The 26,158-nt window shown below is 39.6% G+C and overlaps 1 long non-coding RNA gene across 10 annotated transcripts in view; it reads right to left on the reverse strand.

The window, feature by feature from the left end:
* Positions 1–269: 269 nt before the first annotated feature.
* The window catches only part of LOC137861268 (uncharacterized), a 40,187-nt gene continuing 14,298 nt past the window's right edge, over positions 270–26,158 (reverse strand). For 6 of the 10 annotated variants that reach the window (XR_011099506.1, XR_011099498.1, XR_011099500.1 and 3 more), the window contains 3 exons: positions 21,096–21,208; positions 18,456–18,542; positions 2,422–3,643 (listed from right to left, as the gene is read on the reverse strand). This is a non-coding gene — a long non-coding RNA (uncharacterized lncRNA). Of the gene's footprint in view, positions 545–2,421; positions 3,644–18,455; positions 18,543–21,095; positions 21,209–22,313; positions 22,529–24,438; positions 24,498–26,158 lie in introns of those variants that run through there. The other 4 variants (XR_011099499.1, XR_011099497.1, XR_011099503.1 and 1 more) reach the window with 3 other exon arrangements.

The raw sequence follows: 26,158 nt of genomic DNA on the forward strand, positions 1-26,158 counted from the left end.
GGCCAATAACTTATATAGACAAAACCAAACATTTTGCTTCAGAAAAACTATTCTCTATTTTTTAGGAACATCTTCCATATAATTTATTCAGCCAACAAAAACTGCTGAGTAGCTTTTTAAGTGAACTTGGGATGAGCTCTAACAGGGAATACACAAATTTTCAATCAAAAAGAAGAACTATGTTTAATTTAGCATAAGAAAAATTCTAAGAAAATTCATATGCTACAGAAATGTTGAACTAAGAACATAGCAGACTAACCAAATAATGCTATCTAGCTCTCACATTGCTTAGGAAAGCATGTCAAGTGACATATTTTTACTTAAAAGAGTGTTAAGTTTATTTACACTAAAATAAGAAACTGTCTGACCAATCTGCAAAGATTCACAGGAGTCAGCAGAACTGCACTGATCAGAATCAGCAAAGGATGTGTCCTAGTGAGTAAGTCTGATACGGTGCAGGTATCTGAATATTTGCTTACCTGCCTGCCACGAAGATATGGGGCTCTTCACTGCACACCAAGGTGTCTTCTAGCAATGAAGTTATCTATATGAAAGAGTAAGAGATAGAAACACAGAATGATAACTAAAAGTTTTTTTAAGGTGTACCAGTACTATTTTCAAATCTATAAGCTATGAAAGCTGCAGGACACAGTAAGAATATAACACTGCACAGTGTACACAGGTATCTGCTTTGTTTCATCTATTACCTTTGTTCTTCAGAAAAACAATTCTTTAATAAAAGAACACAAAGAGAGCACATTTCATGCACTGTGCTGAAGCCCTGCAAATTGGGACTAATTCTGAGGTCTTTAGTCAGGCTGAAAACCTCAGAAGAACTCAGAATTAAATTTTCAGCAAGGGCTCAAAAACTTCTACAACCTTCTGAGAATAGCCACTGAGAAGCCTTGTCAGAATAAAGCAGCAGTAGGGGGTTACATTCTTCCCCAGGCACAAATCCAGAATAACCACAGAGAGCCTGATGGAGTTATTTCAGATTTACACCACTGCCAAATACAAGTATGTCCAGGTCTATCTGCAGTGCAGTGGAGTACAAATTCAGCATTCAGCAGTGCATGTAAAAGGACTAGTCCCTTCTTTGGCAGAACAACCTAATGAAGTACCAAATTAATGGATGACAGTAGCCCAAGTCCTGCCGCTAGAGTTTATGCTGCCCACTGGTTACTCAACATTATTACATCTGTAAGAATAATGGCTTATTTTCTGATGTAAAAATCCATGGTAAACTTATTCATAGAAGAGTGAAGCAGTCCTGAGGTTGAAGTTTATAGCATCTGGAGTGATGAACAGCCTTTCCAACCCAAAGTAACTGGCATTCTTTTCTCTCTTTCCTCCTTTTGATCTTAGTGCTAAGAAGCCGTGCACTACTGGAGCCTGAGCAAGGCACAGCTCGCTGCCCATGTACACACTACTTTCTCAACTTTCCCTGATGAGTCATCAAATACCTTCCTGATACCAAAATCACACACTGTGTTTTATCAGGTACTCCACTTCTATTATTTAATACTTGTATTCATGTAGCAATTCAAGGTCAAAGAGGTCAAAACCAAGCTGCACCGTGTGCTGCACTGATACCGTCAGCTAAGGTGAGCCAAGAGACTCTTTTCTTTGACCGAAGGCCTCAGAAGTCTGCCAGCACTTTTCTGTAAGAAGATACTTCCCTGGACAGAAGGGATAACACTTCTGTTCGTCTGCTTGAATTCCTGTGCCTCCATCTTAGGTGTGAATTCCTTGAAGAGGAAAGCACACACAGAGAATGCAGGAAACAGCAACACTCTAAAAGGCATCGTCCTTATCCATAATCTTTAGCATCTCCAGGCTCGTAGGGATAAAGAGCATCGCTATGAAAAGGAAAGCACTTGACGCTGTTTTGAGTGATCTTCCCGGCTTGTGACTAATGCTACGAGAGATTTTATATGTGCAAATGGAAGGAAAAGATTTGCTGGCTTGAAACTCAGCAGAGGAATCAGGGAAGAGGGGAAATCAGTAGAGCTGAATAATAATGGAGAGAGAAGACATAGAGCACAGAAATAAGAAAAAAAAATGCATAAAAATTGCTGCACTGCAAGAAGGAAAAAAACACGCTGACTATGGCTGGGCAACAGTTTATCTGAAGTACATTTTGGCAGCAAAGTGGGAAAATATTAAGAACTCCTTTGGAGATCGTTCTGCTTCTCCCCCAGCCAGGATGCTTAACACTCTGCAGACAGACATCAGTACCTTTCAGGTCTAACACTAAACCAAGTGGTACTTGGCAATAAAAAGAGCTCACAGCTTTATATATTTGAGAGGTGCTGAAAGATTTTCAAATTCCTTTCAGTGAAGTATGTGAAGAAATAATGAAGATTATTTCTGTAGTGCTGTATGAGAGGTGAGGGATTTGGACACTGGAATAAAGCCTTCAAAAACACTGGCCATTCAACAAGGTACTGGTACAAGGGTTGTGATACTTAAATGTATGGAAAAAGTTGATCAGCAGATCAAAGATATTAGGGCAAGAAGGTGTATCTCTCAAACCAGGAAAAGCAAGAAACAATCGGGACTTATGTTGTGCCACCACATAATGCATTCTGTCAATAATGCAGTTCTGTTTTTTTAATGGGAGTGTATTGGGCAGCAAAGTATCTGCTTGGGAAAAGATATCTTAGGGGATAGTGTTCCAATTCATCTTTTGTTTTCATGTAAGTAAAATAAACACAAAAATCACGGGCACGTTTGAACCTCTCGTATAAATGCCAAAGCTGATCTTTTTTTTTTTTTCTTTTTTCTTTTTTCGCACGTGTGTACACGCACACAGCCCTTGTAAAGCTGTCCCTCCCTGGCAACAACGGCTGCAAGCATCATCATTACCACCTCTGCTGTCCTGCGTTCTGGGAAGAAGAGGCAGGAAATTAGAGGAGAGCCGTCTCATGGGGAGAGGTGAGCTACAGGTGACATGCAGTCAATCCCATGGTAACGGTGTATTTATGTCAGTCCTAATGGTCTTACATCTACAAGTATTTTGAACAGAATTACTATACAGCTTTAAGCAGGTAAAAGTGGCTTTTCTTTTAATACCATTCTTGGAAATATCTGAGTCAGTAATTATCCTTCTAGAAGGGAATAATAATAATAGGGAAGGTTATTATTTTCATTCGTATGAAATAAATGCTTTACAGACAGAGAGACAGCCTAAAGTAACTGGAAAATTTAACAGGCAGTTAGAATGAATGGGATGTCAGGGTAGCAAAAATAAGGCAGCTTCAGGGACACATTTTCAAACAATCTAAATACACAGAGATTCTGTCCAAACGCACAAGGAAATTCTCCATTTTGCATGCAATGAAAATGTGTCATCAAGAAAGCGTGCAAAACACTTGAACTTTTGTCTCTATGCAGATATATAAAAAATGGTCAATTCAACTGTGTTTCCATGATTTCAAAGACAGGAAACGAACTCTAAAACCAGAAATTTTCCATGAGAGTAATTATTTGTCATTGTTTTGCAAAGAAAACAGTAAAGAATACCAAGGTCAGAAATGATGCATTGGATGTGATCCTTTATATTGTCCAATTACTGCAAGTATTTCCCATCCAGGATTTTAGGGGTAAAAATTTGCCATATCCTTTCTTCTCTTCTCTGTGCCTATAATGGGAAAAAAAAAAAAAAAAAAGAACTTTCAGAGTCTACATCCTTTGCATCAAAAAAGGAAAGGAGGTATAAGGCCACCTAAACTTTCTTATTTGTTTTGGTGTGACCCCAAGCACCAACACTCTTATTTAATAATGGCATAACTCCATTCAGAAAAGTACAGCTATAAAGATGTCTCTGGGGTTCTGCAGTACCTAGTTTTGCACAGTTATTGGCTGGTATTGACCACAATTCCTTTAGATGGAACTAAACTGAAAGATGTGCTGAAGATGCTACCGGATGCAGAAACCACAATAACAGTGGAGCTCTGTAAAGTGGTGCACCAAGAAATGCAATGACACACTGTGTATGACCTGTGAAATTCCCAACTACCTTTAGAACTGAAATGGACTTGTATTACCCTACAGGATGCATTAAGATGTTCCTCAGAAGTTTTACAAATTTACCGTATGCTCACCACAATTAAGATTCAGTAGTTACAACCTAACTCATTACATAATTACAAGTACCTACTTCTGATACCTGTGAAAAATGTATTTGGTAGGAATAAGGTAACACTGAATTTTTTTGTCAGATATTCAATTTTTGATTCTTTTGTGAACAGCAAGCTTGGAGGGGGGAAGAGAACACTGTTTCTTATTAGCATCACCAGACAATGCACCAAAAAATACAGCAATTCCAAAATCAATATAAACCAATGAGTAATGCAGCCATAGTTCACCTGGCAGGCATCGAGATTAATATCTCATCCATACTAATTGGATTTCAACTGATAAGTTCAAAAAAGAAATAAAGCAACATCCATATATCAGAACACAATATAATCAGCTAAGACCATTAAATTTTGTGCGATCAGGTTTTTGTCTTCAGTATGTTGCTTGCTCATATACTTACATTTGGAATGGAAACCCTTCTTCTTCTTGAGCATCTTTCTCCTTCTGGTGAGGCCTTAAAAGAAAAAGGCTGGACGTCCACCATCCACTTCTTGCCAGGTGGAAACCCTGGTTCTCCCAGCAACCACAGGTTGCCTTTCTGCAGACAATGTAAGGGTGTGCAGAACTGTTCTTTCTTTTTCTTAAAAAAATCAAGCTATAACCTGCTGTAAAGTAGGTAGGTTTATTAGTCAGTAAAACTTCATGCTACTTCATACTTCTACACATATCTAAACTCATTCCTTGCAAATTCATTTGGTTTTGGCTAAAGGACACAATTCAGTAATAGTAAAAAAATGGTGGTGGCATGAATGGTTTAAGTGAGCTGAGGAGAAAAGAACTGCCCAACCCACGCACAAAACATCTGAGGTCTTAGACGCAGCTGGTTCTAAAGCATTTGACAAGTAACTTAAATCCTATCAACATAGCAAAATATATTCAAGACTATCACAAGAGCTTATCTTTTTCTCTGCTTTGCACTTCACAGATGCTTTGCACTTTAAGATAAAACTGAAGGTCCTTTGAAATATATATATATTTTCAAAGATCCTTTTAAAAGTTCCTTTTTTTTTTTTTTTTTTTTTTTTTAGAAGGTCCTTTTTAAAGAAACCTTTAAAAGGTCCTGTATGTGGTCTAGGTATACACCTGCTAAATTTTCTGTTACTCCAATAGTGTTTGCTGTAGAAAAATAAGTGCAAGCTTCTCACCAGCACCACTGCAACATTACTCAATCCAGTCTTTAACCCATTCATTCGGTTAATAAGAATAAACACAAGTCACACTGTGCAGAATTTTTATTCTTTTAATCAAATGTTAGCATCTGAGGACCATCAGGGGAATAAAACATGAATTCAGGTCCTTGAGTTTAATTGAAACAACGTGCTTTGTGTTCAACAGCACAGCTAGAAAGAGGCAAGCGAGCAGTGTCCCCCAGCGTTCAGAAAGCAAAACCAAGGCACAGAGCAGCTGCAGCAGCTCCAGCTGCAGTCCCGCACTGCAAGCACACCGTTCTTACTGTATTAGAAGGGACAGCATTAGATTCAAAAGGAACACAAGGCTCAGGATGGCAAAGACAGCAAATGGCATGCACTAGTGCCACTCAGAGGGAAGACAACAACCACCACGTTGGTGCACGTGCTGCTAATCAGGCAAACAGTCATGGCCAATGTGGTGTACAGGTGAGTAAAGCCAGAGTCTCTGTAAAGAACCCCTTATAAACAGAAATTGTGATCAAAAGTAAACTAATTACAGACTTAGTTCACTGAATCATAAGCATTACACACATTTTCCCATCTCTGACAAGTCACGCCTTTCTGCTGAATTCACAATAAACCACACAGCTTTACAAGATGCATATAAATTTTCTCTTATTCATGACAGGGATGTAGCAAATAAAAAGGATATTTGTGGTCTTCCCCTAGAATGTAACTCATTTAGAAAGCCTCACAGCTGACTAAAGCTGAAAACGTACTGCTTTACACTTGCACAATATGAATAAATTTTCACTACTCATTCTTATATCTGCCTGAACACCTGTATTTTGTTGAGATCTCTAATGCGATTGTTCAGGCAGAATTAGAGAAGAATTTAGTGGAGTGGGGGGTGTTCTGGTACAATAAACGGAAACAAATCAAAGCTTTCTGTTGTCTCTTTTGAGGTCATTTACAAATTCTACCTTTCATTCTTCTCTCATGCATCTTTTTTGTTACTATTTGTAATTGGTTCTGAGATGCATAGTCCATAGCTTTTGCCTCATTTTCACTTGTATAAAATTCCAGAAACCTAAGACAGCAAAATTCACTTCACATTCTGAAAAGAAAGCCTGGTAACCTTTCTAAGCAAAGGTTAACATGAAGCGATTAGAGAAATAATCTTCATTGCATAGATACCTCTGCCAAAAACGGAGATCAGGTGAGCATTAGTGAGATACAAGCATATTTCACTTCTGCTTTGTTCAGTCATGATTACTCAGGTTTAGTTTTTTTCTGCCAACACTGAGCAGTTTTGCTTTTTTTATATCTTCTCAAACATAGGATAATGTCCCTAAAAGCCGAGTGAGAACATCAAAACAACTTTTGCAGTCAAAGTTCAGCCACTGGAATCAAGGAAACCAATCTCTGTAGAGAGCTTCTCAGAACACACACTAATGGCAGAAAATAGCTTTCAGTCTTGCTATCTCGCAATACTAATGTATGAAGCAATCAATTAGAACCCTGCATCCCATCAAGAGATATAATGCTCCTAAAAGATTTCAGAGACGTGGAGCCAAGACGCCTGAAGCCAAAGAAAGGTCTCCTCTCAGGAAACAGTTTGAGATAGTCCTGAAACAGTTATAACAGAAGTTGAAAGAGGCAACAAGATTTTTCAAAATATAGAAATTCTTACCCTTTAAATTAATCAGATTTACTTAAGAAATACAAAAGTGTCAAAAATTAAGGATGGAACGAAGCATTTGGCAATTGGTCCTAGGTAGTAGTAAAGATTTTGCTTTAGAAAGGTCGATGTTGAAATATTCTGGATTTGCTACTCTGCTACCACTTGCCTAAAAGTTTTGGCATTATACGGGTATCTCTTCTGCTGGACACGGAGAAGGGATACAGGAGAATGGCCGATCTGCAACACCACTGCTCCTGTGCATTCTCAGTGGTGGGGGAAGATGGACATGGGCCATTCTTTCAATTTGTTTTGATTTCTTTCCTAGTTTGGTAGCTGGTGAGCATCAGGTTAATGCAATGTTTGTGCTTTTCTTTGCTCACTATCATGACTACTGACACAGAATATGTGCTAATTTTCCAACTTGCTTTTCTGTTTTCTCATCTCTCTTAATTGCCTGTACATTTATACTGCCAATATAACCTTTCCTCTCTAAAAGTCTCTCAGTTCTGACTTACTGCTTTCAGCAGAAAGCCTGGCAGCAGAAGTATCTTAGATAATTGCAGTACATAGAAAATAAACAGATATGACTCACAAAAGAAACCAATCTTGCTCAAACACCCCATGGTGTAAGCACCAGGTTTTGCTTTTTTGTCTCAGACAATGGAGTTCACATTCATTTTCATGATTAAATAGTAAAATTTCATGGAACTGATCTGGCTGAGTAAGGCAGGAGTGAGAGTTAGGAGCATTTCTTCACTAGAGACAACTCGTTCTTAAATGAAATCCTCCAATCACAACTGGAATGTGAAACCAGTAGCTACCTTGGAAAACAAACACTATTAATAATCACATTAGCAAAATGTTCCTAATTGGGACATACTAATTTTCCAAGTGCAGATTTCCAATTGCCCATAGTCATCTGACGTTCTGCATGCAGTCTCATCTCTTCAGTTAAAAAATCCTTCTCACATGACACGGCCTGTGCAAGTGGAACAACTGCCTGTGAAGTCATGTGAATGACACAAAACCTAGATCTACAGTCAATAAAGAAGCTTTACTTCAAAGTGCTGGAGGGTAGAAATTAGTTAAAAATTTTACAAGTGACAATTAAACTAAGAATGCTGCTCAAATCAGCTGTTTGGCCTAAACACTTTGATATTTCCACAGAGACAGATAAAGGGATATGGATATTAGTCATGTTCATAGAATCACAGAATCACAGAATTTCTAGGTTGGAAGAGACCTCAAGATCATCGAGCCCAACCTCTGACCTAACACTAACAGTCCCCACTAAACCATATCCCTAAGCTCTACATCTAAACGTCTTTTGAAGACTTCCAGGGATGGTGACTCCACCACCTCCCTGGGCAGCCCGTTCCAGTGCCTAACAACCCTTTCAGTAAAGAAATTCTTCCTAACATCTAACCTAAAACTCCCCTGGCGTAACTTTAGGCCATTCCCCCTCGTCCTGTCACCAGGCACATGGGAGAACAGGCCAACCCCCACCTCGCTACAGCCTCCTTTAATGTACTTATACAGAGCAATAAGGTCACCCCTGAGCCTCCTCTTCTCTAGGCTGAACAAGCCCAGCTCCTTCAGCCGCTCCTCATAGGACTTGCTCTCCAGGCCCCTCACCAGCTTCGTCGCCCTTCTTTGGACCCGCTCAAGCACCTCGATGTCCTTCTTGTAGCGAGGGGCCCAAAACTGAGCACAGTACTCGAGGTGCGGCCTCACCAGAGCCGAGTACAGGGGGACGATCACCTCCCTAGCCCTGCTGGTCACAGTGTTTCTGATACAAGCCAGGATGCCGTTGGCCTTCTTGGCCACCTGAGCACACTGCTGGCTCATATTCAGCCGACTGTCCACCATCACTCCCAGGTCCTTCTCTGCCTGGCAGCTCTCCAACCATTCCTCTCCCAGCCTGTAGTTCTGCTTGGGGTTATTGCGCCCCAGGTGCAGGACCCAGCACTTGGCCTTGTTGAACTTCATACAGTTGACCTCAGCCCATCGGTGCAGCCTATCCAGATCCTCCTGCAGAGCCTTCCTACCCTCGAGCAGATCGACACATGCACCTAGCTTGGTGTCATCTGCAAATGACATTTCCATGCATCTTCATGTTGCACTGCATAAGATGTGCATGGGAAAATGCCCCTTACCTCCCAGCAACAGTGTGAAAAACAGCATGTGATGGATTAGTAAAAATGGTGATAGCGATGTCAGGACAGCCATATGCATGTGCTCTCCCAACTCAGCTTGGTAACTAATTTACTAAGTAATATATTCATTACATTGACTGACATAGCAACGAGGTATTTTCTCCTTATTAAGGAATCATATTACTGTAATGAATCACATATACTCACTTTCAGGCAAAACAATGCTCACTGTTAAATTTCATCCTGTTAAATTCAACAGAATCACTTAAGTCATTCCTCTGAAGTTAGTGCTAGTTATCAGTATGGCTAATGTCAAGTGCTTTGAGTGATTTGACCACACGCTTCCTGACTTACACTTTGCTTTACTTAATGAAATAAAAATGAAAATTTGACATAGTAGGAGGTAAAATGCCACCTTCCCCAGTCTCCACTCAATTTATGTATTTCCTGTGTGTGTTTTCCAGAGCAGGTATTTTTCTCTTCCATATCTGTTTTCCAAGACCAGACCTTCCTGTTGTTTAACAGTGAAAACTGGCACACCACAGAAGTAGAACAGCAGCCACAGCAAAGATAAATGATGCTTTAAAAGACCACTAATAAGTATATTCAATATGGAGGGAAAAAAAAATGCTTTGAATTTGAAGAAACTAGGATAAGTACTGATCAGTTCCTGTGGATTTCAGACAGCCAATTTTATCAGACATAATTCCTCCGATATTCATGATAGAACACAGAGAAAGTTGCTGACAGCAGAATATTTTTTCACATCTACCAACAGCAGCCATAGTTCTTGCTATGCTAGGGACAGAGACTAGAACAAAAGTATCATCATCACGACAGCAAACAATAAGTACTTAACACAAACTCTTACCATCATTTAACTCTATGTATTTGAAAGAGAAGAAATTGAAAAATTAGAGTGAATTGCGTTGTTGGAACCAAGCAGAATGCCTGGCACCTTATAGCATGAAGTCCTCAAAGATCCAACAGCTCTTCTTAGAGGACAGACTGGGCTCCACGCTCCATGGAAAAGGAGGAATAGTGATTACAGACAATCTTAACCTCAGCAGCCTGTTAAGTGAGCAAGCTAGCAAAACTTAACCAGTTACTTTTGCAGTATGAAGGAGTAAAACTAGGAAAGCAACTTAAAGAATATACAAGAAAACAGAAAGTACAAAAAGCATTGAAGATTTTTGTCCCAATGTTAATGCAATTAAAATTCCATTTTAAATTATTTTTTAAATTCCATAAGCACTGCAGTATTGTACTAATCAACAATAAAGAGCTCTTGGGTCCCAGTTCAGCAAGGCACTTAAACAAACTCATTTAAGCAACATACAGAACTTACCATATCTCTGAATGAACTATATGTATGCCTGTGGGCTCAATGTCACTACTTGCAAGCTTTTTCGTTATTCCATTGCATTTTCATTAGGAGGATGGAGATTATGAAAGTTTCTCATCACTAGAGGGAGCTACTTTCACATATTAATACACTGAGCTAAATGCGAACACTGAAATAAATAATAATAATAATAATAATAATAATAATAATAATAATAATAATAATAATAATAATAATAATAATAACAACAACAACAGCACCTAGATGCTCTTTGCATAAAGTGCACGGTCTATACTGCCTGGTTCATATGGTCCACCAGAGCTGGGGTTAACTTGCACGTCCAAGAATAGAGTTTATGTTCTCTGGCTTTGAAAAGAGGCTTTAGGAAGGGAAATGTGCTTGTTTTGTTTGTTTTTCTGTTTTTTGTTTGTTTGTTTGTTTGTATTTGGTATCAGACATCTTTTCTATTTAGACTGGTTTAGCAGTGAGCAACGTACAATAGTTGTCTGTCCTTACGTGTTACACAGAAATTCATCTTAGACTTGCTGCACCCAGATTCCACGTGGAAAAACATAATGACAACAACAGAAATTGGCCAGTTATTCATAGCTAATGACATAAAACTACATCTTACTAATTATTCTTATTTTCTGTAGTTCATTTTTCTGGGTCAGATTTTTCCCTTCCCTCTCCTACACAAAAACTGTGCTTAAATTCAAATCCCCCTCTATATCCATTATAGCAAGAAGTCCAAGGAGCCTGGGGTGAATCTCTCTTTTTTACACAGGCAATAACAAAATGTGTTAGTAGCCTCCATCACAGCACACAGCACAATAAGCAAAACAAATTCACAGTTAATTTCGGCAAGACTGTCAGCTGCTTCTTTATTAAAGATGTTTTAAAAGGGTGTAGTTTCTTTGCCCAACAAGATGCTTTTGGGATTTCCAAACATGTAATTAAGATGTTTCACAAAAAACAACAACAACAAAAAACTATTATACGCATTTCTCAACCTGTAGCCTAAGGCCTGGCTCCAGCTGTTCTGATGTGGGCTGTCCCTGAGGTCAGAGTCAGTTTGTCATCACCTCACGGGTTTTACTCTGCACTGTGTGCACACAGCATCTTCACTGATATGCTGATGGCATTCAGATAATCACCAAATTTTACCCCCCCAACTCCTGTACTTGAATTAAAAAAAACAAAAAAACACTTATCCAATGTTGGTGTGGGGTGTGTACCTGACCTAATTCCTCAGAGCCTCATTACACAAAGTTGGGTTGCAGCAGAAAATCACTCAACGTGGGCTGGGAAGATTAAAGACCACACATAAGGCTTCGTTAGATGCTGAGGAATCCTAACAGCAGCCGTTTTTTCATCTCACTATAACAAGGATGAGTAAGTAACTGGAAGATGCACTGCCTATACCCTCTCTTCCAGTGGCTTTATCAGTCCAAATGTGACACTCAACTTGCTTTCCACATCCACAGATAAGCAGATCATTTATTCAGGTTCCAGCTCACCCAAGGAATCAAGAAGAAAGAGAGGATTACTTCCTACCTCTTAGAGGTGACATTTTGATACCCGTGTTGTGACACATTTACTTAGATTGCAGGTATCTTGCATCATGAATCCTGTTTTCTTTCACCTTATTTACAAAACAGACCCACAGACTGGCCCTGCCCATGGTTGCAGGATGTGGTGTGTTAAATTGCTGGGGAACCTACGAACCCAGGCTTTGTTGGTACCACCTGGCTTCAGAAGCACAGCGAGACTCAGCGTGGTGCTTGGCCCCTCTCTGCTTAGACCAGTGAACCACTTTCTGTCCCCCTAATTCTGCCAATGGTTCATAAACTGCAGGGATCTCTGGAGTTAAAACACGTTTGCTCAGTTCTGCTGCTGCTACTGAGTTGGCTTGAGTGGGTTTGCAGGGCTGTGAGAGAGAATTTGGCTGAAGGCGTGTTTGCTTTTGTTTCTGTGTGGCATTCATACAGCTCACCCCATAGCAAGAGCAAAACAAAACCAATCTGTGAAGTCAATTCTTAAAAAATCCTATCTGCCAAATCAGAGATGCCTGTGTTGTGCAAGTTCTGAAGGCAGCTGGGGGAGTCCAGCAACACAAAACACTGTTTGTTTTGAATGCACTCCCCTTGGGTTCAGGGGAACGTCAAAGATCTCCCCAAAGGCTCTGACAGGGGAACGCAGCTTCTTGTCACCTTTGGGGCTCAGCAGGAGATTAGAGATGCCCAGGAACTGTGTGATTCAAACCAGGTCTCAGTCACCTCTGGGACACCTCAGGTATTTCGGTTCCTAAATCAAAGTACAGATGACAGAATTTCTAGATGGACTGCCGCCTCTTGGGAATCCAGAAGAGACTGTGTTTTGGGGCAAAATCAAGTGTATACACAGACTGAACTAAGGCTGAGGAGTACAAGAAATTAGTCTGAAATCAACATTTTCTGTGTATTATTTTTTTCTGTGTATTCTCATTCTTCTGAATGAGCAGATGGGAAAAGTAATTTTCTGGACCTTTTCTCAGAAACACACTACTCACTAGTAATTTTTTTTTTTTTTTTGAACCTCTCATGAGAATGGGAAGTGTGGGAAATGACAGCTTTTACACCCAGCTTCTGGATTTGCATACCTCCTGGCCTGAAGGCTGTCAGGCCTCATTCTCCAGCTGCCTTTATGGTCTTCTGAGCCCCCAAGAGGAATAAACACAACACTGAACATCCCTGCTCCCACTTCCCCTTAGTCATGGCATAATAAGGAAACCTCTCCGTGGGGTGGAATCAACACATGGGTTGTACAAATTGCTTGGACCCGGGATGGACCTGGGGTCACAATTCCTGCTCTTTTAACCTTCAGTTTTTTCATGTTGGTGAGTTTTGGAGGCAGCAGGTAATAAGTGCTAAGCATAAAACCATAAACACCATAACAGCAAAGAAACGCTGCCTAAAAGCGGAAGGTTTTTGATTTGGCTGTCCTCAAGCTTTCGTTCAGTGACCAAGTCTTTTCTGAGATGTTCAATCTATCGACTTGATGGCTATCGAAATGTCTTTTAACAGCTGTCTGCCTCAAGTCACCTCCTTTTCCTCACCAAAAGAGCACAAGCTGTCACATTAACATTCTTCCTAGCTGAAACACCAGTTGCAAACTGCAGAATTTAAAAGACGTGGCTGTAATGTGAGCATTAAGGGCAGATGCAATATTTAGCTTCTCAACCATGCCTTGATCAGCGTAGTGCTTTTCTCACCTATTCTGTGATTACCCAGGTGACTACTGACGATCCTGCTCATCTCTTTATGTTCGTTACTGAGCATCGCTCGCAGTTAATGCTGGACATCACACCGATGTCCACCAAACAAACTGGTGTCCTTGTGCTTGAGGAGATTTCAGTGACTCCCAACACAGATTTTTTTTTAAACACAGATAAGTAGAATTACACATTTTTTACACACTTTTTCATACGAGAAGAAACCTCAATTTTCGTATATTTATCATTCATATGCAGGTGAAGACTGACAAACACAGCTAGGCCTTATATTCCAAAATAATCAATGCTTTCGTATGCTGTCAGACAGAATTCAGCACAGCAGCAGCAAAGAGACAATGAGCTGAGGAGGAAGAAGCACTCTTCTTTTTAAAATATCCCCTGACCTCTGGAAAGATGGAGTACTTGCCACTTCAATTTGGTCAGCATTTTTCTTGTGTAATCTCAGCTTTATGAGCTTACACAGGCTTTCTTAATGATTCAGTATGTTTATTATTTTTAACAAGGCATCTTAGGGTCTCTCATCTACTTTTAGGCCACTGTGTTACTTTTTTTTACACTTTATTATGGAAACAAGTAATTGTTTCTAATAAAACCTTGGAAATTTCTGCATGTACTTTAACCTAGCCATAAAAAAGTACTTAAACATTGGCAAGGACTTGAAGAGATCAAAAAAGACAATAAAAGACTTAAAGATTCTGCATCTTTGCAGAATTGGTCTCAAATGAATCTCTAAGCCACAATACTAAATTAAGTCTAACTTATATGCCAAATACATGAAATGCTGTAACCAAATCAAGGTTAATATCTATGAAAAAATATTCTGTGATTCTTTTTTTTTTTTTTTTAAACTGCGTGCTCTATCAGAAATAAATAAAATCCTCCCCCACCAAATTCTAACTTAATTCTTCCTCCCTCATCTGCAGTAATCAATGAACACTCAAAGTTATCTAAATTCTTTGTAGACCATCAGTGGTCTATAGATACTTCCATATGTCAGAGTTTCCTGTTTAAAAAAGCAATATCTAAGAGTGTCCAATAGGTTTTTTTGATAACTTAAGCTCTCCCAGATTGGCAGCTCCAAGTCCTGCTCTCCTGTGTGTTTCTCACCTGCAAATTTAATCATATTTAAATTTGCTGTTGCAGGGAGGGTAACATTGCACAAAAGAGTATTACTGTGTACAGATGGGAGCAGCTGGAGCTGAAAACAGCACCAGGAGGACTCAGTGCTAATAAGCATAAATCCTGGAAGAAGAAATAAATATCAGTGAGAGAATGTGTGGGAGATAATGCTGCACTTCCAGAATTTACTGTGGGAGCTGGCTTATTTTACTCCCTCTTCAATGTAATGATCCATTGCAACTTAATACTGTATTGGTACCAAATGAAGGGAAAAGATAAAAGGAAGGGAAGTGCCACTTATTGAAAGAAATATGTACCCAAAATCTGTTCCAATTCTTGTCAGAACAGGGGGGGGCTGTAGCATAAAGGCTGGAGGCAGCTCGTGATCAGCATGGTCACATTACGTGTAGTGAATGTCCCTGAGAGAAGCAGTTTTGCAAAAGAAAACTCTCAGATGAATTTCTGCATGGAAATCATCAATTCAGACACAAGATGGACATGTCCAGAAGTGTGTCTGCTCCTTATTTCATTCACCTCACAATCCATAGTAAATACATCCCTGCTTTTTCCTCAGTGTGCACTTGGGGGCTCCTCAGGTATACATGTACATACACTCACCTCTTCTGAATGCAGCAGAAAGCAAAAAGCAGAAGAAATTTTCAAAGCTGCTAAACTGCATTAAGTTGTTTTGAAAGTTAAACAGAAAGTAATCTGGGTAAGACTGACTCTTATCTATAACACTAGTTCAAACAGTGACATTCCTTGTACATTTTCCAACATTTCATCTGCACAGAGAGCCACACTGCTGCCAACTGCCTCAAAAAAAAAGAAGAAAAAAACCTTTAGCCCTGTCAGAAAGGTAAGGACAAACCCCTCGTTATTCTCTCTACCAGTCCCCGTTACTTCTGGACTGTACAAACACATTCTTAAATTTTCCACAGCCTTTCAAAGGTGAAAGGAGATAAATCTAGCAGAGAGAAAGAGCAAACATGGTTACAAGACACTGAAAGAGCTTTGCCTCTCTTCTCTTTTTTCCTTTCTTTCCTTAAGAGAGAGATCTAAAATGATATTTAATGGCCAAATATACATGGAAGGAAATGGAGTAACTAGGGCCGAGCATGTGGGAACGTGGAAGTGGGAGAAAGGTGAAACAACCGAGTGTTACTGCTGGGGAGACCTTCATGGGGCACAGAGGAGGAGACAGGCAGTGAAGAGAAGGGATGTTAAGAGGTAGCTGCAACACATTTAGCAAAGGGGCAAAAGTGCATCCCATAGCCAAATGTCTCAAGTTTTAAGAGACACCTTGACCTGTGCCCCCAGACCATAATATTCTCACAGGGGCTCAGCTAGGTCTCTGCTTCCGAATTGCTGCTGCTTCTCTGGAGCATCTTCCAGCAGGAACTCCTACCAGTGCTCAGTGACAAGACGGGGAGCAGAGGTGGTTGTTGATCTGTGCAGCTCTGCAAGCGGGCGGTAACATGTCCAGCTGGACCAGTTCCACCGTTGCCGCTGGGGGGGTTTTGATGTTCTAGCTGGATGGTTTCATTCTCTTCCTTGCATTAATTCCCACAGCCCCTGTGGGTATTTGCAGGAGGTCCTGGTGACTAGCTGGCATAATTATAATCCCTCTTTTCCACAGACATTTGTTGTACCAGCCAGAAAGTAAGATTTCATTCTCTTTTTGACATCTTCCAAGCCAGATTTTCCATGTCTTTCATCTGAGTTTCAACCCGTGGTGTAAGGTAAGCTGAGCAATCAGTACTCCCTCAAGTACCTTCGCACTGTTTCAGTGTCTCAGGAGTTACATGGGCTTGCACAGTTTGGTTTAAATTGAACACATCTTTAACTGCAGTGCATGGAAACATTATATCTTGAGTAATTTTTAGGAGTAATGGGAATATCATCGGAGTATTCATCAAACAGGAGTAATCTCCTATTTTATGGCTCTGGAAATTCTAGTTGAAACCAACAGCCTTGGCAGCATGTTACAAGGAGTGTCTGGACTTCCAGAACTCTGTCTTTCAGAATTTTCTGTAACACCAGCTCAATTGAGGAAAATGCCTTCGGGTTCTAGATATCTTTCTTAAGAGGGAATTTACTCCAATTGCCACTTCCCTGTAACTCTACAGGTATCCCGATTGCTGTATTACAAGTTCAAATACACAGATTCCATTTGCAGCAGCGTTCAAGAGTATCTATGGTTCTACATTTTTCCTGTTATTGGCTATCAAAACTTCCAGACATGAATTAATTCCAATCTGTGAGGAAGAAAAAGATTTATAATCCTCATCGATAGACCACATGTCAAAGCATGATGAGGTCAACACTGCTGTGTACAAACAGAAACTGAGCTTGCAAGCAAGGAATGGAAGCAATACTTCTAAAGCACTGAAGATATTCCTTATTAATGCCCCACTGCCATTATCATCTGATCGGAAAATTTCTAAGGGGCAGTAGCCCCATTTGGGACAGCTGGATATGCATTTCTATACAGGTGATGGGGAAGACAAGAATTTTTAGAAACCTTTTTGCCATCACTCGCTTATGAAGAGTGTGGCCACATAAGGCTGTTTTCCAATAGGCAATTAGAGCAGTGCTAATCAAAATTGCTAGATTTTGAAGTGAGAATTTACAAAGAAAGGAAAAATGCTGATGATAATTGTGTGCTATCTTTTTGTTCTCTCCTATTTCGATCAGCTTCAAATGGGGACAGACATGAATCTAGATGACCTTAGCTGCACCCTAGACTACAGTGCAGAGGGATCATGTCTCTGTTTTTTTTTTTTTTGGTGAGATTCCAGCTAGGTCTACCCCACCTACAAATACATGCAAACTTACACTCTACCATGCCCTTCTGAGTCCCTTTCTGTGCAGACAGTGACTTAAAAGGAAACCCTCTGGCTCACTGTTACACAGACAAGGTCAGAGTTACACCATGTACTTCTATCTGCACCTGGCAGCTTTGCAGGAATGAAAGCCAAGAAACTAGTGCAGACAGCTCTAGCAGCAGCTATCCACACTGTGAATGTCTCAGCACAGGGGGTCCAAGCTAGAAGGCACCTCAAGCTGCAATTTGACCCATTTATGTGTGGCCCAAGAGAGTACTGTCTTTGATTAAATATTCTACACTGCTGCAAACTATTTATACTGCAAACAGGGATTTCTTCAAGAATGTGTACATATGTGGGAGCTGGCGTGTAGGAGAATGTACATGGATTTGAAAACAGGATGACTTGACTTTACTTTAAATTCCAGCTCATCACCACTTGCCAGAAGTCATTGCCCCTTTAGCAGCTGTTTCAGGACTCAGATGAAAAATAGCTGGCAATTTCAAGTCAGCCAATGTTGACAATGCTAACTGCCAATATTACAGGCATGACCTTAGCTGGCAGGTCCAGTGGATGCTCAAAAATCTTGTGTGTGGAAGTAGGGGCTACTCAATTTTTCACTCAAATATTAAACCAAAGAAGTTCAGCTGATTTTGATGTTAGCCTGTTTGAGGAAATTTTGAATAAAAGTTTAAAAAGGACTGTGAACATAGATTCCACATAGTCTCACACTTCAAAGAGATGCACATTGATTGAATTATGAGAGAAATACTTACCAAAGCTGTTCACTGCATAAACAGAATTCTGATATCCCAGGCTGTAAAATCACCAGTTCATTATCATCAAATTCACTCCACTGTTTTCTAGAAGCACAAAAAGAAAAAGAAAAAAAAAAGTATAAAGTTTGAGAATAATAAATTTTGCAGTGAGCTCTGCTGGTGTGAGTGCTTCTCTATCAATCCTTCCTTCTAACTGTTTCTAATAATGGGATGCATATTCACATCTATTAAGTTACAGAGGTAATTTGCACCCACTTAGAACTCCATTTGGAGAAGTATAAAAATAGCTTGGTAATAGGAATCTGGACCATTTCTTAAAATGATGATTGGAAATAGAACCAGAATAATTATTTTAGTTTCACTAACAACATGAAAATCAGGCAGAAATGTGCCTTTGAACATTCTGTGCAAACTCTTTATTTATTAGGGATATGAACATGGCTCCTGCAAAAGTTTTTTTCATTCTTATGCTACTCCTTCCCTCCTCAGCTGATCATTACAAAAGAAAGGAATGATTTTGGAAGAAAGCAGAATCTCACTGTGATTGTTGCAAGATATCATATGATTCAAGATCATTGAATTGTCCATTTCAATTACATGCTCATTGATAGTACCTGCATCTCTGCTACTGCGATTTCACTAAGATGTCAGCCTGCATGCTTGTAGTATACTAGAATATAAACACAGAGTATTATGGATAAAAATAAAAAAAAAATAATCCAGCATTCAAAAGAAAGGGAATTGAGTAATAGTCTTCAGCACAAATGGTCTGTTTGTATATGTCAATCCTAATTGGGTTACTAGGATCAGAGAAATAGTCCACATGCCTTTCACTTCTGTATTGCTTCATGATAATGTCCCAGAATTTTGATTTCTGGAACCTTCATTTATTTTCATTATAGACTAGTGAATATTTTGCCTCTAATTGTACACAAATTAAATTTGGTGATGCATACACTTCATTTAAAATAGAAGGCATAGTCTGCTCTGTGATTTCTAGTATCTACTGAAGGAAACTGTTATCATCAACTTTTATAATTTCAGCTCTGTAAATTTGCAGCTGAACTCATTTCTTCACACAATGTCCAGCTGCACTGCAACATTACAGCCCATCAGATTTTCCAAATTTAAAAGTAAGATTGCTTCCTTGTCTACTACACTTTGTGAGAATGTATGAAAGGAATTTCTTCTAAATAATAAACAATCACAGAATTAGAGTTGTATGTCTTCATTGCACTGTATGGTAGCTTTTCGATATTGCACCAACTTCAAGATTTTTCTGATGAAAGCTAGAAAGCATTTGTATTACGTTAAAACCCAAATGAGGGATTTATTTTGCATTCCTTTTTTTTTTTTTTTTCTCCCCTCAAAGATTTTGCAGAAAAGCTAGGCAGAGTGAAACACCTTTGCAAAAAGTGAACCAGCATCATCTGCTTAAGGCTATCACTGAGAGCATCACAGAGTTTAGTATGTAAATGTTTGCTTTACTTATGATACAAAAGTTGCAAAAATATGCATTTCCATTAAAACGTTAAAAATGAAAAAGTTCTAACTTTTCATAAATTAAAGACCGAAGGACAATAGAGCTTTTCCCCAGGGATTCCTTCACATCCATTTTGCAATACTCTGGAACAATGTGGCAGTGGCAGTGTTGCTCCCTCTGTAAACTTAATCCCAAAAGTTCTTTGACTGCCAAGCTAAATATACAACCATTAAAGATTTTTTCAGTAGTGGGAATCATTGCACCACCCAAGCTTATTTTTAATTCACATGTTCTTCTTCTACAGAGCAACAAACAGCCTGATTGATCACCTCCTCCAAACAAAAAGGTTTTTCCTAGCTAAAGGAGCAAAAATAGGAGGATATGGCTTGGCTGGAGAACTTTTGTTTAGTTTCATGACAGCGTTGCCTCCATAAGTCCCAAATGCAAATTCCAGATAGGAGCTATCTGTCCTTTCCCTCCTTGCAGGGGGAAAGTTTTCTTGTCCTTCTCTTTGGAACTAACTAGATTTCAGGGACAAAATGGCCTTCCAGGCAGTGCTGTTGAAGAGGATTACCTCAGCCTTGCTGCAGATGGAAAAAGTTGCCACTTTTTCCAGCAAAGCTGCCAAAGTGTGGCAGGACTCTAAGTGTAATATTGTGATGCTTGTATTCGAGACGCAGCACCTGAAGTGGTGTCAAACCTGGGTGTACAGCTGAATCAGCAAAGGAAAAAACAGGTAATTACGGAAGGTAAGCATAGAAGATGCCAGCAGATCGAGAAGACACAACCAAGCAGGAAAATTAAAGGGTTTGAAGCCAAACTACCTGAATCACACCTCTTTGCAGGTATAGTTTTCATCATCCACATGATTGCCACAACTCAAAAGTTTTTAAGCTTGATTTGATTCCTGCATGGCAATCTATCAAAACCAGGAGTCAGTACTACCACTCTATCATAACTTCCCATATATTTCATGGGTATCAGACAGTCACAAATTCTCCTAAATGGAAGGGCATGAAATGAAAACCTTCCACATTTGTTGGTAATTCTTTCAGTAAGAATGCAGTACTTCAATAAGCAGGTGTGCATACCAGGGAAACAACATTCATATAACCTGACTTATAGCACTGTAGTAGCACTGTAGTTTTATTTACATCTTTCACCACATCCCAAAATTTTCTTTTTGCTCTCCTCATTAATCATTTCTTTCAGGCATGCCAGTGTGTCTTCATGTCTCTTCAAAATAAGTCCTCTTTTCAAGACATATCTGTAAAAATATTAACAAAAAATTGTAAAAATAGTAAGAGTCACTTCTGTACTTCAGTAATAGTTTTCTTCTTTCTGCCATCCAAACAACCTACCACTACCATCAACTTATTGTCCAACAACAGGAAGCCTACAAAGAAAACCCATCAGGAGAAACGAATGTCAGAATGAAGTGTTTGCATGTAGGTTGCTCTTTGTCTAGAAAGCAAAAATGCTAACTGTCTTCTACATTAAGGAGCACTTAAAAATATGATATGCAAGTGTGAGGCCTCACAGGAATCTAACGTTAAATAAGTTAAGAGCTCAAATAAAAGATTTAAACAACATCTGTGCTGCAGAGCAATGTAGATGCTGGCTAATCACAAACCTGAGCTAACTGGGATGGCAGTTTTGTTACAGCCAACACCCTTGAGCCCACTGTGCTGCTTGGCGTCTGCTCTGCTTGACAGGGCCAGGAATGCTCTGACACTGGAGCAACCACAAGAGTTTCTCTTCTCTCACAGCTCACAGTCACAGTTTTGTGAACACATCTCTGATTTTAAAACATGCTGTGGTGTAGAGGGGTTGGTTTAGTGGCTCTATCACAACGCCACTACAGAAAAGTGGGTGAAAACAGATCCTCAGAGGTCCGTGTTCAGAGCGGGGCCACACAGTGCTTAACCCAATCTTGCTGTTGCCAATAACTAAGCTGCATTTCCTGAAGGGTGGCTGACGCATCCCAGAGAAGACTGACCTTCCTCCTGGGCACTCAGCTCCTTACTCAATGCACTCCTCGTGGGGAGCTCTTGAACCTGGCCACACTTCACTATTTGAGGCACCCTAAGCAGTATCCTTTGTCTGCAGTGAACAGAGCTGTATCATTTCTAAGCAAAGGGCTGTCTGTGCTCTTATGGAGCACTCTGGCAGGCGGAGCAGGGCAGGTGCCAGAGGAGCACACCACACCTCAGGCTGCTGCCCTCACAGCTCTGGAAACACTCAGGCTCTGAAGGGATGATCTTAAACGAACATGACAGTACCTGAGGCCAGATTCATGGGAGGGGAGTAGGCACAGGTTTCTCCTTAGTCCTATACATATATATTTTAAAATAAATCATTCTCTTACGTACTTGCTTCAGGTTCAGGCTGTCAGTCATGCTACAACAGCAGTGCCTCAAGCTGCTTGTAACCCTTCCGACCATGTACTTCTTGTGAGGCTCCCAAGATTACCAGTCCCTTCGCCTGTTATTCCATTCCCAGACTTCCTATGCTTTCCTTTCCAGCTTCACTTGTTTCCATCTGACATCACATTCTCAAATTTCAGTGGGCAAACCAATAATCAAGCCTTAAAAACAAGCAAAACAACAACAACAACAAACCTTTGCTTCAACTCCATAACTACACAATACACAGTGGATGTGTGTAACTCATCTTGCACTAAAACAAGAAGCAAACTTATTCACAACAGTAGAGCACAATAAGTGTAAAATGAAGGTAGTAAAGGAATCGAACTTCATTTTAGCCCAATGAAAAGAAACCTAAATTAAGAGTTTCAACTACTGGAAATTATGTGTGACAGTTGTATTCCATCACTGCTACTACCGTACTTGACTTGTAAAAACAAAAAATAACATCCTCAAAATCCATGCTTCAAAATAATAAATATATGAGATCACTAAGGCCCATCAAATTAATTTGTTCTCTTGAAATATATCACTGCATAAAAAGCAGTACAAATAGTCTTTTATTGAAGCTTACAAAAATATTCTAAAACATTTTTTATTTTTATTTGCTTGCTTGTTCAGAGTACATCAAATGTATCAGCATCATCAACCACAATTCAATTAAATGGAAGCTGGAAGCATTACAGAAATCAAAATCCAATCCCTTGGCAACAGCAGAGGAACAAATGTCCTGCCTGGACTTCTATAGGTGGTAGCACTTTATATATTGTTACTGTCATCTGATCACCATGAGAGCAAATTCCGGGATCTAGTTTTATGCCATATATCATTCTAATAGTCATAAAACATCTGGTTTGATAAATGCACTTCTGTGGTGGCTGGTATCCATCCATTTCAGAGGAAGAGTCCCTTGTCAAACAGGAAGGGGGATCTTCTGAACATCTACTGCTAGGGAACAATTTAAAACAAAAAGGATTCCATCATATATTTAGCAAACTATTCCAAAAAATCACCTGCCCAGATTTAACTCTAGTTTCTGCTTTTGTGGGCATTAATATAAAACCCAGAGACAGCATTAAAGAAAAATCTAAACTGCTGTCAAAGTAAATGGCTCCTTACAATTACACAAGACCTACTAGATTTAGATACAGATTTAAGGCTTTTAAACCTGAATAATTCCCACTCAGAAAATATGCTCAATGTTTTAAAACCAAATGCTGCTAATTGGATTGCTATATTGTAGGAGCAAGAGGTCTGTGATTAGCTTGCAATAAACTTCAGAGGCTTTCGTTGGAGGAATGCAAAAATGCATCAAATTTCATTTACTCTGAGCTTTACATCTAAACCCAACTAAAAGCTTACAGTTCTGTTCAGTCAATTTACAAATCACATCCATTTGGTGGGGGAAAACAAAAAACAACAACAACAAAAAAACTCTCTTTGGTTGCACACTAGTAGAGATGCATAAAACACTGCACTGCAGCCCACTTAAGGTTGAGCTAAAAAAGAGAAAAGATTTGTGAAGCTTCACAAAACTTCCATAAAGCATGAGCTAAATACTGAGCTGATGATAAAGTCTCAGAATACGTTTGTGGAATATGACTTAATGGAACGAGTTATACTGTGAGCACTATGGGCAGTCTGAGCTATTATTTCACAGGGTTTAGAAAGCTGAACACTACTCAGATCTCCAGGACTTAAACGCATTAGCAGAAGTTTGTGAGAAAGCTTTTACAGAGATTTCTATACTGCAATTAGCTACCTCCCTTAGTCTTTCATGTCTATAGGAAACAATTATATACAGCTAAAGAAAAAATAAGAATGAAAGTGAAAAGCATTATTAAATGATTTTCCTTTTTAGCAATGGTTATTCAAATCTTACTGTATTCATGGAGGAAATTCAACACAAAGCAGGCCCAGCTTTAGCCCCAGAACTCCCAGTGCATGTGAAGTTCAGGATGTGAACTCACTGACCAAACAACAACACCACTCACAGTAATTAAGGACACTTAGTTAATTAATTAATTCCCTCTCCATGAGGGAAAATTTCCCTTCCACATTCAGAACTCACCTTGATGGACACGTGGTATTCATGTGACCTATGTGATCTGTTCTTTTCTCAGACCTAAAAGGTAAACCTTGTAAAAATCATCCTAATGCTAAATAAACATTTACGATAAATTTTTTATTTGGAAGAATCTAAAGGTAATTCTATACCTACGGACAGAAGATGTAAGAAAAGATTATGATGGAAGTGAGGGACAGGACTGAGAACATTCCTCCCTAACGCACTGATCCCAACCTCAGCAGCACTGGCCGAGTTAGCAGCGCTGTGCTGAAGAATCAAACAGAAAACTTTTCTCTCCCCACGCTGTCTAAACAGTTGAATGAAGTAAAATACCGAGAATAACCAAAAATGTCTTTTCTCAGGTGACTGTGGCTGGGTGGTAACTATCAGACACAAACACGTTCTGCAGGACAGCCGCAGGGAACCGTTCCGCATTTTGATTTCTAAGACGAGTATATTTGGGCATTTTTTCCTCAAGGAAACACTTAATCTGGTGTTTCACTTTTTCCAGGTACAAACTGCTACTGATTTCAGTGAAGAGAGATAGTGAAAGCCCAAAGTTAGAAATAAAACAACAACAACAAAGAAACCAAAGGGGAAAAAATAAAAGAAAATAAAAAGAAAAAAGCATTGGATTTAACTTTAAGAATGAAGGGTGATACGTGATGACATCCAGGAGGACAAACACATCGCCTTTGATAGGCATGGGGCAGAGGGAAGCTGAAATCTTGTTTAATGGCAGCGAAGGGGAGTATTTCACTCCAAAGAGCTCAAGTTCTCTATTTATAGTGCAAATAAAGTAGATGCAAGCATAATGTGATGCCTCCTTAAGTGCCTGCCAGTGACATCCGCAGCCACCCCGAAGGGCGCTCCCCCCACACTCCCAAGCCCGTCCCCACTTTGTCCCCTCCTCAGCACCCCAATGGAGCCATCCTGGGGAGCAATCGTTCATACCTGATGGGCTGAACTAAAGCAGCAAACTCTTGCTCAACATAAAAGAGCCCCCAGCACTCTCATAAAATGAGCTTTTTGAAGTCAGTCTTTAATAGCAGCTAACAGAAGAGGCAAACACGCTGTTTATTATGAGAAAGTCTCCCACTCCCTCCCAGCCCCATGCCTCCCATCTTTTTCCTGTACAGTGCGCAGCTGCATATGCAAAAATATACAGATGAAGAAACAGGAAAATACTACTCTAAGATAGATGTGCTCACCTCTGTGATGGTTTCTAAGCACAGTATGATGTAGCTAACCACTTCTACCCTTACAAAATGATCATGAACTAACAGCTGCAAAAATAGCCTGATAATTTTTTTCCTATGTGCAGGACTTTTTAGCAAAATTATCCTCGAAACCCACAGCAAAGCACTGTTATTTGCCAAATTTCAAATACGTACGAAGAAAATTCTTAAATGTTCAGTTCATGCAAGCACAAATATTCCCTTTAAGTCCTTGGGTGAAAAAATAATGTTGCTTTACTAGTACATGGAACATTTATTTAAGCATGTGGAAATAGACTCTGGTGGTAACAAAATTACGGTCTTTGCCTCACTCTTATTTTCTGTTTGTAAGGGGAGTTCATTTCCCTCTGCAACATGAAAGCACTGAAATCCAGCTCCTTCGTAAGCCAAGAAGTCTATAACATGAATAACTGCCAAGGACTAGGAACAAAATTTGAAACTCATCCACATTGCCCTTATCAAGGGCCTGATTCAAAGTTTCCTGA

The sequence above is a fragment of the Anas acuta genome, chromosome 9 (assembly GCF_963932015.1).
Source record: "Anas acuta chromosome 9, bAnaAcu1.1, whole genome shotgun sequence".
NCBI lineage: Eukaryota > Metazoa > Chordata > Aves > Anseriformes > Anatidae > Anas > Anas acuta.